The sequence below is a fragment of the Nannobrachium achirus genome (assembly GCF_963921795.1).
Source record: "Nannobrachium achirus genome assembly, chromosome: 17".
In the NCBI taxonomy this organism is placed as follows: Eukaryota; Metazoa; Chordata; class Actinopteri; order Myctophiformes; family Myctophidae; genus Nannobrachium; species Nannobrachium achirus.
In genome coordinates this window covers 51,023,371-51,039,537 of record NC_137824.1, presented here as the reverse complement: position 1 = coordinate 51,039,537, position 16,167 = coordinate 51,023,371, and positions in this window count along the sequence as shown.

The following is a 16,167-nucleotide window of genomic DNA, read 5'->3' as shown; positions in this document are numbered from 1 at the left end:
ACTCTCCATCATTTAGCTGGGGACCACCTGGAATATCTCGAACCACTGGTTGAAAACCTTTTCAGGGAGACCTGGGGGGTATTATTTTCATCACCTGCAAAGCCCTATAGTGCAGAGGTTCTTTAAGAGATTCCAGGTGGTCCCCAGCTAAATGATGGAGAGTTGGTAACCAAATGGATCTTTGACTCTTGAGAGTGTAAATTTAAACCAAATGGACCACTGGTGGTCCACGGACCACCGGTTGAGAAAAACAGCACCAGGGCTTTGCAGGTGATGAAAATAATACCCCCAGGTCTCGCTGAAAATTATATGAGGTTCATCTTGCTACTATTAAGTGCCACCCCGTTTAGCTAAATCCATGTGTTAATTGTCTCCCTAAACTAGTCTAGTTCATTTCACAGGTGAGATCACCCACCTGGATCCACTTGGTCAGGCGGTCCTAATATTTTGTGCCGTTTACGTATCCTAAACACAAGCAGAGCATACCCACCCAGCAAGCTCATTTGGAAGTCAGTGCACTTTTCCCTGGTGTATACCCACTCCCCCAATACACCCCCCCTCCCGGCCCCCTCCCAGCCTTCCCCCTTGTGCTTTTAGTTTTAATTAACCTCTCAAAGATACTGTGTTGTTGCTTCCTGCGAGCGTGTCGGGGAGGTTAATGATTTCAGCGGTCCGCAGAGACACGGCAGAGGACAGATCAATGCACCTCAATTCCCCATTCCTCGTGTTCAGTCTCACTTGCCGGACCACAGTGAAAAGGCTGACGAGGTGCCGGTACCCATTGTGCAGCGGCGGACATGGCCCTTCTGTCAAATACATGGCACTCGTCACCGCGCACGCACCCACGCACCTATGCACGTATGTACATGCGCATATGCATGAGGAGAAACGTGTTTGTGCACACACATACTGTAGACTAGGCTATATTGTGCACCCGTATACACAGTCAAATCAACATGCGCACATTCAAATCAATTGGTTGATATGTTTCAGTTAAGGCAAGGCAGTTTGATTTAATAGGCACTTTAGTTAAGGTTAGGGCAGGCTTATGCTCAGTTTTGAATCTCGGGTCGCGCTTCCCCGCCAACCCATATCTTTTCTGAGCAGGGGTCTCGCCTCTCATGCAAACGGACATGCATTGATCCCAAAAGCCCCCAAGTTCACACCTCGCCAACGCTTTAGTGTCACAACAGCGTGTTTTAACAAAGAAAGGAGCCTATATGCATGCAATAGACCTGTATAGTAGGTGTTAAGCGACGTGTGCTGGACGTCTCCAGATAAGCGACCCCCCAAACATTGAATCACCAATGCACCACTGCTTATGCTTAATGTATGGGTGCCGATATTGTGCAACCGGACATAGCGAATCTACAAGCTTGTAGATCTGCTTTTTTAAGTATAAATCAGCTTTCTTAATTTTAGTTTAATGTCAACACTATGTGTGTGTGCGGCTGTGTGCTGACACCACAGCTACACGGCAGAGCTCTGGAAAAAGGTCTAGTCTGCATTCAGTTTGTGTAGATATAACATGAAAAAAGTTTGATTATTTAAACTATATCAATTAATTCGCCATGAGACAAGGCTGTGTAAATATACAAATGCAGTACAAAATCAGTTCTCGCACACACACACACACACACACACACACACACACACACACACACGCTTAAAGATTCAGGTACGCTATAAGTAATGCCAAGGCCGCCCTCAACAAAGCATAATGTGAAGCCATTTGTTCATAAGTAGTAGATTGGTCACTGGGCCTCTAGTGATTCCTCTATAGTATACTGTAGAGTCTATATTCATTCAGGGTCATCACATACATTTACATTATTAATGAAAATGAATTAAAAGGAAATTAGCCAACATCATGAGATTTCTTTTGCTCAAAAACACAGCATTGGTTACTGCTGTGTGTAATTAACGATTTAACAAAATATTCAAATAAGCAAAAATGTCGCACCAAAACAGGAAACGACAGGTTGATCACAACTGCAATATAATCAATATCTGTGGTGTTTGTGTACTGGAACCCCAAACGACACAAGCAATAACACAACAATTTATTCATGCCTTTTGAAAATGAGACAAGCCCATGGACATTGCTGTTGAATTGATGCAACGCAATAAATCTGTCATTCCAAGTCAAGACAATCCCACCCTAATTTCACTCAAGACACTCACTGCTGCTTATCACATTTGGATTCACATCAACAATTTGTGCCAATTCATGCCACCAAGATGATGTTGGCTTACATATTTCTTTTGTGAATACTTGCAAATTAGATGCCCAGTGAAGTGAATTCATTCATAATTCAAGCAAAAAAGAAAAAAAGAAAAGAGAAGCAAACAGAACATCATAATTAGCAGATCAATTGCAACTAAACTAAAGGCTTGCCTAAGTTTTAAATAAACCCACTTTAAATCACCATCACTGTTAATGAACTGAGGAGGGAAAAAAAGGGCCCTAATTAATTGCGATTCCGTCGATACTTAACTGAGCACCATGCGGTTTCTGTTTACTCATTCACACGTTGGGACAAGAAGCATCGACTTTATGTCAACCTGAATGGTTATTTTTAAATGTTATTGACCCAGAGGTAATAATGGCCGCTTCAGTGAAAACACAACTCACACACGCACACGCACGCACGCACGCACGCACGCACGCACGCACGCACGCACGCACGCACGCACACACGCACACACACACACACACACACACACACACACACACGCACACACACACACACACACACACACACAGAAAATAAATCACATTGAGGAGAAGTCAAGCTCATTCTTTTCCTGGGTTTTCATGCTGTTATGAAACTGCACAAAAGCGAGGAGAAACGGCACTTCATTTCAGACTATGCTGCAAAGGGCATTCAAGTCAGCAAGTCTCATCCAAAGCAATGATAAATGGCAGGGGTTGACACTAAGGTCTCAGAGGCACTTGCCCGTCGGGCAAGTATAGGTCATGTTCTACTTGCCCAAAGGTTATGCCCACTTGCTCGAAAAGTAAATTGTCCATTATAAAATGATAGGTAAGATTTTAATTACCGCTCAATTTAACACTTATTTCTTTACTTTCTGGGGCTGTGCAATACAAATGTCATACTGTACCTCAGTACTTACAAATCCAAATACCTACATAGCTATGATTGAATATATGTCTATGGTTTCACACTTATTATTTTATATTTTTAAGTGTAGCAACAGTAAAAACAGCACATTATAGGTAAATAGTGCTCTTATTTTACCTTCCGCAGACCAGAAGACAGAGCACGCTGGCCACGTTCAGGTGTTTAGACAGATATCTCTTGTTGTGTTTATAGTTGTTGTGTTTATAGACGTTTGCGTCGGCCTCTCAAAAGAGCACTTGCCCTGTCGGGCAACCTGAAAGCAAACTTCACCTGCCCCCAGATTTTATTTACCTGCCGGGGCAGGTGGGCAAGCCTTAGTGTCAATGCCTGAATGGTAATAGATTGTTGAGCTTTTACTAGTCTTTTTACTAGTCTAGAACTCAAAAGGGCTTTACAATGTACTGCATGTTCACCAATTCTCTCTACACCGCAATGGCGGGACTCCGTTACACATTAAGTGTTACATGCGGTACACATTCACACACAGATGGAGGCGGCAACCACCAACCTGCTCATGAGGAGCAGTTAGTGAGTTCAATGCCTTGCTCAAGGACACTTCAGCATGCAGCCAGGAGAAGCAGCCGGGAGTGAATGAATCAGGAAGCTTCAGGTTCCAAGATGACAGCTCCTAGAATATGGTACATACCCAGGGGTGTCACACCAAATTCTGGGCCCTGGGTACAAGGATTTACTCCAGGCCCCCCATGAATTTTCTTCACAGGGGGAGGGGGGTTTAACCCATTTAGACTGGGAACGCATTATTACGCATTACTTTGTGCTTTAACTATTGAAAAATAGCAGATATACAAGCTAACAGCGTGGCACAGAGTGCCGGGCTGCGAGCTTGTTTGTGATTCCATTCCAATGATATCTTCAGCAAGGTCGACTTGTTCCAACACTATTTCACTATACAGGCTATAGGATTGTCTCATCCTACTGGAAAAGATGTCTAGCAATGTATTGGCATATATATCAAGAACAGTGTTTAGCTCATGAATCATAGCTTCTCCTTTCTTGGCATTTCATAATAAGTGAACATTCAGCTTGTCAATCGTCTATTTTCGGCAAAGAGATTATTTAGTGCAGAGGGGGAAAAAAACAAGTAGACCAAGTATAGATCGACCCCTGGAGGACCCCGGTCAACTAAGTATATGGGGTTTACGTAGTTAAATGCATGAAGTTCAGCAGTACTCTCAAACGCTCAAGGCACATGGAACGAGGCATTGGGAAACAGGCACGCAATAGAGCTGTATAGGCCCCAGAACTAACCTGTTTCCTGACAGGAGAAGTGGGGGTTCCCCATTAAAGTTAGTCTCAGCATGTCTTCATGACTCTATCTGCAAGACACTTACTCTTCCACTCGCACCGGCCACTGCCCCTCACCCCCCCACTGCCTTGATATGTAACAGAACCATAGAGTGAAGATGGAGTGGACGTCCTTAATCAGAGACGGGCCTTCCTCCACTCCGTCTCTCCAAAAACCACCGGCAGTAAGAGCGGTCGCTGCTCGTGAGCATCTTTGAAACATCAAAACTGACTGACTGTAGGGAGCCAGGACTGACAAAAAAAAGAAAGGGGAAATCTGTATTTGCCAGTGAGCCGCAAGTATGCAACGTTATGGGGCCCTTGAACCCGGACCCCCAGACCCCACGCTGGGCTCCATTCACATTTGGATGTCTCTATATGTGGAACCTCCACCCCTACAGACCCTCACATGCACACATGCACCCACTGACACATGCACGCACGCACGCACACACACGCACACGCACACGCACACACACACACACACACACACACACACACACACACACACACACACACACACACACACACTCGCGCGCGCGTACATGCGCATACACACGGACACTCGGACACCCTAACTCACATCCCTGCAGCCTCTCATCCCCTCTGCACCCCCAGCCTTCCAGCAGTGCAGCAGCGTATAGCGGCCAGGCTGTATCAATCACAGCACGCCAGAGGGATGACATCATGGCGCATTGGCAGAGCTATCTGAGCAGGGACAGGCTAACGGAGATAAATATGGCTTCCCGTTCGTTTCCATCCCGACTCCCGTGAGAACCTCGTCTTTATCAGACCAGGGAACAACAGGGGCTCTCTGAGAAAACCTTTCACTCTTTCTCTTCTCTTCTCTTCTCTTCTCTTCTCTTCTCTTCTCTTCTCTTCTCGACTCGACTCGAATGTTCGCCTACTAAGTCATGCAGAAAATAGGGACCCTGGTGTTCATGTGGTTAATCCTCAGTGGGGAATACTGTTGGGAGCATATCGGTTTCGATGTACTAAATTGTTTAAAAAAGTGTAGCCAATTAGTCATATAGTGCTCTACTTATGTGTTCTCACACACAGCCTACTTTGCTGGGGGAACGAATGATATGTGTGTGTTGCTGTGGATACCATAAACAATGTGTCACATTGAACTCCTCTGATTGCTAACTCGTCCATGTTTGACATGGAATCACAAGGTTTCTATGAATGGAAATGCCCTTTTTTTCTAACCATTTGATTCAAATCAAATCCATGCAGGAAAACCAAATAAACAGTATCATGAACTCAAGAGGCAGTGAAAATTAGGGATGGGACAGTACGCGATATTATCGTTTGTCGTGAAAAAAAACACTCGTATCGTGGAGAATTAATTTATCATGATATCATCCTCCGTCATGCATTGGGATCAATTCACATTTTATTTGCTGAGCTGCATATCTGGTACAACTTAAACCCTCTATAATTGGTAAAAGGTACTTATACAATTTTTTTTCACTCTCAATCAAATGTAAAAAAATAAATAGCAGATCTACAAGCTCACAATGCGTCGCGACGCGTTGTGAGCTTATAGATCGGCTATTTCTTGGCAAATGTTCCGCCCCAGGATAATGGATTTTGATTATCGCCATGATATCGTAAATCGCGATTTCTTTTGTGACAATAATCGTGATATGAAATTTTCATATCGTCCCATCCCTAGTGAAAATACTTCCTGAATACCAGTTATAATGAATGCTGGGGGTAAAACACTACCGCCACAAACTTTTGCCGTGATGCCTCTTCTAAACCGAAGTCACCCTCTTCAGTCTGACCTGATAATATAGTCCACTGCTCCTCTCTCCACAGCACTATGAGAGCGCGTGAATGACAGGGGAGTAACTGACACAGGGTAGAGAGAAAATCTGGTTTCGCTTTCGCCCCTTGTCTCCCCTTCAGCCCGCGAGTGCCAATAAATCCCATATCCACGACCATTAGATTGACAGAGCCAAGGGCCGTTTGATGTTTAAATGTCTGAGAAACACAGCCACGGTGCATTCCAGGGGCCGAATGCGGTTTGCCTGTCATCGGTAGCCTAACATTCGGTACATAGGTGGCTGCTTGTGTTAATTATCCGTGCCTTTGACAATTATGTGTTTAAGATAATGCTTATCTTTTCACCTTTTCACCTGCTGGCTGAGGCGCTGTGAAGCTATAGTATCAACATTGCAGAGATACCGTACGGAAGGCCCCTCCTCGATCTTTCACCAAGTGGAATAGTATTTATTAAGATAAATCACATCAAGAAAACCTTAAACTATAGTCCTTTTAGGAACCGCACGGCAATACTAGGCAGAACGTTTACTTAACCACATGAACCCTATAACGATCCTATTCTGAGGTGAACATTTGGGGGGAAAAAATCTGCAAAGTTATTTGGTGTTGAGGATAAAAATCAAACCTCGGTTCGAAGTGAAGCGGTGAATATGTATTCTATGTGTTCTAGATCTATACATTCTGTGATCTATACTTTCCATGTGCTTTAGTTCTAGTTCTGAATGAATGACTGATTTTGTCTGGAGAGCCAAATTGTCATGTGAAGCTTGGCCAATCCTCAATTCTTCATTCTGGACATGCACGAACATGTACGGGACAAAACGAACCAATCACAGCGCAGAGATGCACGGGACAGGTACGGGACGGACAAAGCCACACCTTGGAAGCGGCTTTCACCGCTTCAAAAATGAGCAGACCTAGTATAGAGCCCTGGGGGACACCAATCAATTATTCATATATGGGGTTTAAGTGTTTTTTTATGGAACTTGAAGGAAAGGAACATAGTGCAACTAGTAATTGTAAACCACTCCTGTCTGGATACAAGTGTTGACTAACTGTAAATCACTGCTAAATTATAAATTGTACAGTAAGTGAACAAAGTTGAGAGACAAAAAAAGTTACGTCGAAGAATTCCAAGTAGTTAAAGAAAAATTCAAACGTCATGTCCTGTGAGAAAAGACAAAGATGTATGCGGTGTCCTTAGAGGTGGGAATCAACTCAATAACCACTTTACAAGTGTCACTTCTCCCAGTGTATTAACCTATGACAAAGCCGCGTGCAATAACACTGTGAGTACATAATGGAAATCACTCCAACACTTTAAAATGGGAGCGCCGACACAATTTTCAGCAAGCTCCTGCTCCTGTCCCCGACATAACATAATACTTCATACAATATTCCACAGTGGGTTTATTACACCGCCTTAAGAGAACATAAGGCCCTTTTAAAAAATAAGTGTTACCCTTTCATTCCTCAGCTCGCAACCTCTTGGTCCAGGCAGAGTGACGCTTAGGATAATAAATTACCCTCTCAAGTACACCGTGGAGGTTTTTTAAGCGTGGGGATGAGGCCGAGGGAAAAAGGAAAATGATGTGACCCGCTGACCTCCAAACTCTTAACCCCTGACCCCAGTCCTGGGTGCCTCCCTGGGAGCACACGGTGGAGAAGAAAGCCATGGCGCTCTGGACTCAGTCTCCCTGACCCCGAACACGCGCTGTCTCACCAGGTGCAGCCCAGAGCACAGCTCCCCTCATTATGCACCACACACACACACACAAACCCCAATACACCAGGGACGTGCAAGAGAATGTTAGAGAGGCAGGGGCTGAAATGTCCAAAAGGGCCATTGGTGAAAATATTGAAAATAGCTGACCTCCAAGCGGTCGGCTATTTTCGGAACTTTATACCACACTGAACTAAGCATAATCAAGTCAATACTGGAGATGTGGCGTAACGGCATGGATTTCTACACAGAGAGGGCAATTCAGGAGTTCAGGAGAGTTTGGACATGATTATTATTATTATATTTTTTTTTTTGCTTTTTATGCCTTTATTGATAGTATACAGTAGACTGACAGAGAGAGAGACAGGGAGTGACATGCGGCAAAGGTCGTCCGGATCGGGAATCGAACTGGCGACGCCGCGGCAACCATGCCAATGTGGCAGTGCCTATGTGGTATGCGCCTTGACCAGTAGGCCACCGGACGCCCCAGAAGAGTTTGGACATGGCAATTCTCTTGAATGCTGCCTTCAGGTATGGTATGGAGAGAGAGAAAGAAGATACAGTGTGTGTGTGTGTGCGTGTGTGTGTGTGTGTGTGTGTGTGTGTGTGTGTGTGTGTGTGTGTGTGTGTGTGTGTGTGTGTGTGTGTGTGTGTGTGTGTGTGTGTGTGCGTGCGTGCGTGCGTGCGTGCGTGCGTGCGTGCGTGCGTGCGTGCGTGCGTGCGTGCGTACGTTTGTGTGTGTGTGCGTGCATGCTCTCACCAGCGAGAGAGAGAGATACTGAGGTTGGATGACCTTGCTGATTTAAATTAAACACACCTCACTGGAATTCCTCCCTGATTCTCATTATTCCCCTATTATCCCCCCCCCCCCCCACACACACACACACACACACACACACACACACACACACACACACACACACACACCTCTATCATCTGTCCCTGCTGTACGCCGAGGATGGGAGAGGCAGTGGACGAGTGAGAGACGCGCTGACAGCGGGGGTGCTAAGTGGATTTGAATTATGGGCAGTTGGGCGATGTGTTTGTTTAACCATCTGGTAGCGACTCCCTCGTATGTGTGTGTGATGGAGTGTCTGAGGATGGAGCCAGTCCAGTCCTAATATGGACACGCCACGCCCGCCACGTCCTGCGTTGACGGGACAACGTCAGGCCCGGAGGAGGAAGCGATGTGAAATAAGTACACCCGAGAGCTTTCAGAAGTATGCTAAAAATGGTCGCTCTGTTGTGATTGGGTGTCAGGGTGATTTTCGTTAAGCACGTGAACCCTGCGGCTGACCCTGTTCTGAAGTGAATATTAGGCACAAATAGCAGATGTACGTCAGCTATCAGCTAAGAGACTTTAGGTGTTGAGGGGGAAAAAGAAGCAGACCTAGTATAGAGCCCTGGGGGACCCCAGTAAACTGAAGGCCTGTCCATACTGTCTCCGACCACCTAACTTTTTGTCGGAAAGGTCCGGTTCAACAACAAAATGACGTCACTCGCAACTTCAAAGCATTGCCCCGAATTAGAGTTGGGAAAGCTGCACGTCGGAGACAGTATGGACAGCCCTTAAAGGGGAAGACCACCCATTTTCAATATTGAAATATGTCATTAATATACTTTAGAGGAGTTGTGTGAAAATCATTTTTGTAAAGTAAAACGGTGTGATGTCATCACATTGTACTTTGCAATACAAACCCCAAAATCAATCATCCAGTTCTAGGCAACACAGAAGAGGGGGAACTTCTTTTCTATTTCCACACAACTCCTCTAAGGTATATTAATGACATATTTCAATATTAAAAATGGGTGGTCCTCCCCTTTAAGTCATCGGTCAACGTCTTCATGGCAAGCACCTCCAAATTAATATGTATTTGACTGCGGACCCCAATCTCAATTTATTTTTGTGCCAGGGACCCCAATACAAGATTTATGTTGTTAAAATGTTTAAAAAATATCCCAATTCACATTGTTTTCAAGATGTTTATGAAGCAAGTACAGCCTATTAACACATTTTTTCTGAGGACACCCTGGAAGCCCCGAGACCCCAATTTGAGAAACACTGAACTAAGTACACTGTGTTTATACACACAATATGATATTGTGTTTGCTACACGATCATTCATTCATTGAGTCAATCAAAGTTTCTCAACTGGCCGTGACCATGATGCCAAGAGTTGCAACCGAAGGTCGCAGTTTAGTATGTGAAACGGCACATGTCTGTCTGTCTGTCTGTCTGTCTGTCTGTCTGTCTGTCTGTCTGTCTGGACGTGTACACTTTTTTATGGTCTATGGGTTTGCAGCTCTGACATCACGTTTTGACTTCACTGTGATGTCATGGGAACCACTCTAACAGAATCCCGTTTATGCCCATACATGGAGATCCCTGATGTCATCAATATTAAGCCCATATCTAACAGGACTTCATATGGGAAAATTGGGAATGCCCAAATATGGAGGAAGACAGCCCATATCTGTGTGGCTGGTTCAGACAGGGATCTCCATGTATGGGCATAAAAGGGATAGTATGTTGTGATGTCATGGGAACCACTCTAACAGGATCTCTTTTATGCCCATATATGGAGATCCCTGATGTAATCAATATTAATCCCATATCTAACAGGACTTCATAAGGGAATGCCCATATATGAAGGAAGACAGCTCATATATGTGTGGCTGGTTCAGACAGGGATCTCCATGTATGGCCATAAAAGGGATTGTATGTATGATGTCAGATGCGATAGATGTCATAGGATTTTCACATAACAAATAACTGAGTAAGCATGTTTGGGGTCTCACAGCATATCTCCATATACAGTACATGGATCTCCATATATGGCTACCAGGAGTCTCCATATATGGGTAACTGGTCCTATATACCGGTACATCACTGGCTAGACAGCCAAGACATGGCGCTTGTCGCCCTGAGGCGTCTTACTAGTATTAGTCACTGACATAAAAATATTCTAATCAGACATATTTCTTGATAAAAACCTTTCTTGGTCTCAACCATGTCAGAACCGCTGGTGACCTGATTTTTCCAGAGGATTTTAAGAGGATGACGTATCATTCTAGAAAATATCCCTTTCTCTCTCGCACGCACGCACGCACGCACGCACGCACGCACGCACGCACGCACGCACGCACGCACGCACGCACGCACGCACGCACGCACGCACGCACGCACGCACGCACGCACGCACGCACACACACACACACACACACACACACACACACACACACACACACACACACACACACACACACACACACACACACACACACACACACACACACACACACACACACACACACACACACACACACACACCAACAAAAGCCAAAACAACGTCTCAGTCCTAACCCATGTGTCAAAGATATGCCATATCCAAGATATCACTTCTGCAAAGGCCTCTTATTGAATTGCGTGCAGAGTGGGGATTTCACTGAGACGGGCCCCTCTTTGTGTGGAAGAAGGCAGTGTTCATTTTCACCAATTACATGTGAGAGAGCGGGTAACCAAATTAGGCCTCTCTTATTGAAGCAGTGACACAGAGATCTGAAGTAATTACACTGCCTTTTAATAACGCGACCCAGCAAATTCACTTTTTAATCTCAGCCTGCTGAATTATTAAGCAGCTGCTTTCCCATTCTCTCTCTCTCCCTGGACCAGTTCCTTTTTTACCAGACTGGGGAATAGCCAATAGCGCACAGAGTTAGACAAGACCCCCCCCCCCACCCCACCCTTAGTTTTCTGGGAAATAATACAATAATACAACCTACATGAGGCGTAGAATGAATAAACGGCTGATCATCTTCGTTTTTATCGTAAAACTCCCGTGATGAATTACGGTAAGCTCCATGAAAGCCGCAACGCAATTAACATTTGTAAGTGCACACACTGTGTCAAATACAAAGTAAGGTGCATGTTCATTTTTTACCCTCTAAGAGGCGTTTACGACAAACCTACAGTATAGGCATGGAGGCCAATAATGATTCTGCGAAGTAATTAGCAATATACTGTATGCACATCCACTCCGTGATCAGGTGCCAGGACAAACAGAAGGTCAGCATACAATAATAACACGTTTGCTTGTTTGCCGTTTATTGCAAGATTGTAAGATCAACGTTTCGACGGCCATCGGATCTTCACCAGGGTAATTCAGGATTCAAACCAGAGACCTTGTATCTCCATGTTTAATCTTGTTGATGTTATTTTCATGAATGAACGCCGTATTTTATACTTTGTGGCATGACAGTGTCGAGCAAAAGTAGAAGGCATTGCAATGTGGTGTGCTGTGAGCTTTGGATCTATTTGAGGTAGGCTTTAACCTACCCCAAAATTGTTACGCCAGTTTGAAAGTGGTTAAAGTATGTCTGTCTGTGGGTTTTATAAATACTTCATAAGCATTATTAGAAGAACACAGGTTCTTTTTTCAAAGTAATGGTTTTGGATATACAAGGTTTCTGCCTTTTTACAGTAAATAGTCGTTGTCGTGTGGAAAACTCGTATCTCCATGTTGCCGGAGATATGCACAAAAGTATTGAAAATAGCAGATCTACAAGCACACAACGCCTCGCGGTGCAAGGCGTTGTGTGCTTGTAGATCAGCTGTTTTCACTAGTTTAAATCAATCTTAAAATGATAAATGCAAAAACCAACGGTTTTGGACATACAAGGTTTCCACCCGACAACGACGATAAGTATTATTAGAACACAGGTTCTTTTTTCAAAGTAATGGTTTTGGATATACAAGGTTTCTGCCTTGTACACAGTACAGCACAGTAAATATAACCTCTCACTCTGCAGCCCAAAGTGCCAAAGTGGCAGCTAAAGCTAATAAAAGCTATAGTGCGCCTGCTGAAGGGAGCACGGCGGCAGCAGCCGCAAGTTAGTTAGTGTTGGACAATCACACATCGACCGCTCCATAAAGCCATGAAGTCAGAGAGTTTGGATCGATGAAAGCCATTCTCTAACGGGGGAAATGGAAGTTGAAAAATCCTGATTTCTCCTTTAGCACCTCATTCGTCCTCCCCCCGTTCCTCCATCTTCGGAGAAATGTCAGGAGAACAGTAAATGCATTAAAGGTCAGCGGCGTACTAACAGACCCGGCCGAGCTTTCATTACATTGGCTCTTGGCTGCGGCGGAGGCCGCGGAAGGCGCCCGGGCAGGCTGTAGCGGTGCTGACATTTGGTTTGTTTTTACACCATGTTGGGTCTCACACAGCTGTAGCTCCTAATAATGTCAGAGGGAAAGATCTCGGGGCTAGCTTGGCTGGTGTTTATTGCTACTGTGCAGAAACAGAAAAGCGGCGTGCTATGCTTCGTATCACAGGGCGGGCTATATCGACAACGAAATCAATACCCCAAGGTATTAAAGCTTTAAAGTCAGGAGGAAATAACGTGTTGCTGGCTGCTGTGGGATGTTTTTCCCCCTCGTAGCTGCTATGTTCACAGTGATTGGCACTCTGGTGTTTAATGTTATAAGTGGGAAGTGTTAAGTATATGTTCCCTGCATAGCTCAGTAGGTGTAGCATGGCATGAACACTGCCAAGCCAAGGTGTTTGATTCCCGCTGGGGCCCGAGCATTACTGATAATATTTGTACCAATGGATCCTGTAAGCTTATAACCCATCCACACTTCATGTGTTGTATGTACACAGTAAAATACTTGAGTGACCATTGTAAAGGTAAATCATTACACTCCGGATAGTGTGATGACCAAACAGATTGAATATGTGTTTAGAAGCAATATTTTATACATTATGATGTATATATTATAGCATGAATTCCGCACACTCTTTTACACCTGTAAACCTGTGATTCTGATTCTGGTATATGTTTCTGTCCATATTGATTGCATTTGCACGCACACACGGACGCACGCACAGCGCACGCGCACGCGCACACGCACACACACACACACACACACACACACACACACACACACACACACACACACACAGAGAGAGACAGACACGCACACTATGAAGCGGCCCATGTAGAGCCGTGGTAGACAGTACGGACTGGTATGATTTATCACTCCTGCTGTGACCAGATGAAGACATCAAACCCCACTGAGCGGAAAACACCACACCAGCTTAGTCACTATTTGATGTTTAAAGAAAGGGAGAGGGAAGGAGGGGAGAGAGAGAGAGAGAGAGAGAGAGAGAGAGGGGATGAGGAGGGAAGGAAAGGGAGGGAGAGAGGAAGAGAGGGATAAAGAAAAGGACAGAGAAAGAAAGAAAGAAAGAAAGAAAGAAAGAAAGAAAGAAAGAAAAAGGAAGTAACGGCAGATGAGATGATGTGCAAGCATGTCCATTCCTTTGAGTTCGTCACACGCCATAAGTTAGGCTCAATTTATGTATTCACATGGAACTGTTTCCTATCACCCCAAACACTCTCTCGCCTTTGGTCTCTTTCCACATCGCTCTGAAAACCAAAGGAGAGCTATAGACAGCCCTCTTCCCCCACCGAGCACATCGTCGTTGTCGGGTGAAAATCTTGTATGTCCAAAACCGTTTGTTTTGCATTTATCATTTTAAAAATGATTTAAACTAGTGAAAACAGCCGATCTACAAGCACACAACGCCTCGCGGTGCGAGGCGTTGTGTGCTTGTAGATCGGCTGTTTTCATTACTTTTGTGCGACGGCCTTGTATAGGGTGACCATATTTTCAGCCGTTCAAACCGGGACACGAACCCCTGTTGCCTAAAACCGGGACCCTCAAAGCAATGCGCACGTTACCGCGCACGCGCATGCCCATGCGTTCGTGCACACGCACGGCAGGGTTTCATACAAGCAGTGATGATTGACAAACAGCCATCAGCGTTGAATTCAGACACGCAATGTATTTGTTCATGTTTTCTGATAGGTTAGGTGAGCATGGTTTCATGAAAAGAACATGATAATGTCTACGCAACCACTGAAAACAGCTAATATTATTTTAATTCTGCCAAAAAACAGAACATTTTGTAGTGAATGTTGAAAACCGGGACATATTAGTGTTTTAGAGATATTTGTCGGGACACCGGGACACGCAGCTTGAGAACGGGACTGTCCCGGCCAAACCGGGACTTCTGGTCACCCTAGCCTTGTATGATGAAGCAGGGCATTACTTTGCGAAAGATACAAGGTTTCCACCCGACAACGACGACATGTAATGTAATTCAGATCTGGGCTCTACGCGCTCTATGAGGTTTACCGGACGATCAAGTGGCCGCGTCAAACCGCGGCCCAGGTTAATACAGTTTGGGCTCCGGCGTGTGAATTGTCGATTTGCCTCAACTCGACGGAGGGTTGCACAGCGACAGCGGAGGAAGAAAAGGGGGAGGGGGAGACACAGCCTGGTGACTCAGCCGACACTCCTTTCGGGGGTCAGGGGTTAATGAATGATTATTTCTCTGTTCCCGGTGGGTGACGCCCACTCTCCCGTGGCTCGGAGGTTGAAAGAAACTCAATTTTGGGGGGAGATAATTCCCAGAGAGATAATTTGCCCTGATTTAATCAGGGCCGCAGTGATCGTTGTAGACAAGGGGAAACATAACCAAAAGGAATTGGTTTATTGATTGTCTTAGAAAGAAGAAAAAAAAACACACGCACAAAAAACACACATCGACTTACAGGGGTATTCGGTGGGTGTTAATCTATAGAGAACAGCTTAATGCACAGTAATTACCATGCATTATTGGTGCGAGTCTGGGCGTTGCACCTGTAAATGATACACGAGGGGGTTAAGCATGGGGGTCAAATGGTGATTAGCTCATTTTTATATGTGCAAAAAAAAACAAGCATCAATAATTATCTTCGTTCATACAGTATCTGAGTCTCGGTACTCACTTTAATCCACAGCCGTTTGAATTTAAGCGTCTGCCATACATTTTACATAAATGTAAGGCTTTTACTGTATAGAATTTCATTACATTTTCTTCAAAGTCATTAAGATGTTACTGAACTCACCTCAATAACTAAGTCAATACTGCCTAAACATCGTTGTCATGGATGTTTGAATTTTGTTCGTAAATCAATCCTTCCTCCAGGGACTATTTTCCGCTCGACTTTTCAAATCAATCCCATGCTTTCAAATGCATTAAAAAACAACGATAGCGTAACTTTGACAATAAATAACCACGCAATGATATTGGATTACTTATGTCAAGCACGTTTTTTAAGTCGCTGCAAGTTGATTTACAGTACATA